Below are 1,341 nucleotides of genomic sequence, written 5' to 3'. Positions count from 1 at the left end.
ATTCCTAGAGAGAGTACTCTACTAGGCCTTTGTAGCTCCTCCATTGCCGTTCTATGGTCAGTGTCTGTTGGACATTGGCCACAGAGTTGCCCTGGAGGACCTAGAGATTCCTACAGAGGATACTCTACTAGGCCTTTGTAGCTCCTCCAGAGCAGTTCTATGGTCAGTGTCTGTCGGACATTGGCCACAGAGTTGCCCTGGAGGACCTAGAGATTCCTTTTGTTATTTGCGGTTTTTCCACCTTCACGGGGGTCCTGTGCCCCTAACCCCAGCCAATGTGGAGGGAGGAGTGTACATTACAAAAGAGCCATGCTTCCATGCGCCGCTCTTTTGCTCTGAGGCTTCAGTTTTTAACAATGAAATGGGGATGCTCACCCTGAGGGCTGCTTGGGCTGTGTGTATTCCTGCATAGCAGAATAGGGTTCAACTGCATGACCCCTAAGGGTCCTTTCCAGCTCTGTGTTTCTATGGCAGCTCTTGTGAATCTACACCACACAGTTACAGCACTTTGATGCCAGCTTTAGCTGTCATGGCTGTTTCCCAGGGGACCCTGGGATGTGTAGTTTGGATTGGGAATTGGGATTCTCTCCAGAGCTACAGAACCAGAGGATTTGAATGTTGTTGCTGTGTGTGTCCTGACTTAAGAACTACTTATCACGAGGTTTTCTTGTCAAGATTTCTTCAGAGAAGGTTTGCCACCATTTGCTTTCCTCCGAGGCTGAGACAGTGTGACCTTTAGAAATGCTCTCCAACAAAAGTCATGTTTGGAAGTCACTAGATACTGTTACATCTTACGACAATAAAGTAGTTCTATTTTTGTTCCGGATCCTTTTGAAATGTAACTTGCCCTTGTTGACCAGAAGGTAACGTTGCACAGGTTACTTATAACCTTTTCGTTGCTTTTCTTGTAAGTCATTACATGCCTATATATATATATACAGTAGAGTCTCGATTATCCAACCTTCGATTATCCAACATTCTGGATTATCCAACGTCGCTCTCAGTGATTTCTTTACATTTTCAGGGGACTGAACTGTTTATACAATACATATTGTACATCACAATGTTGATCCGTGATTTCTTTACATTTTCAGAGGACTGTTTATACATGACAATGTAATAATAATAATAATAATAATAATAATATTTATTTATATACCGCTATTCCATGGATCATAGCGGTTTACAGCATAGTAAAAACAATTTAAAAACACAATATACAATAAGATAACAAGATAAAAACAACAATACAATTACAAGGCTGACAGAATGGGAAAACGTCACATTCAGGGGGATTCCTATAACGTTATGCAACGTTACTTTTACTGTTACTGCAATAAA

The 1,341-nt window shown here is 41.5% G+C and overlaps 1 protein-coding gene across 1 annotated transcript in view; it reads left to right on the top strand.

The window, feature by feature from the left end:
* Positions 1-1,341, top strand: part of LOC121933948 — a 13,463-nt gene that overhangs the window by 11,714 nt on the left and 408 nt on the right. The gene's annotated exons all lie outside the window — the stretch shown is intronic.

Source organism: Sceloporus undulatus, chromosome 6, assembly GCF_019175285.1.
Source record: "Sceloporus undulatus isolate JIND9_A2432 ecotype Alabama chromosome 6, SceUnd_v1.1, whole genome shotgun sequence".
Classification (NCBI taxonomy): domain Eukaryota; kingdom Metazoa; phylum Chordata; class Lepidosauria; order Squamata; family Phrynosomatidae; genus Sceloporus; species Sceloporus undulatus.
The sequence above is the reverse complement of the archived record's forward strand: the minus strand, read 5'-3'. Positions and strand labels throughout refer to the sequence as shown.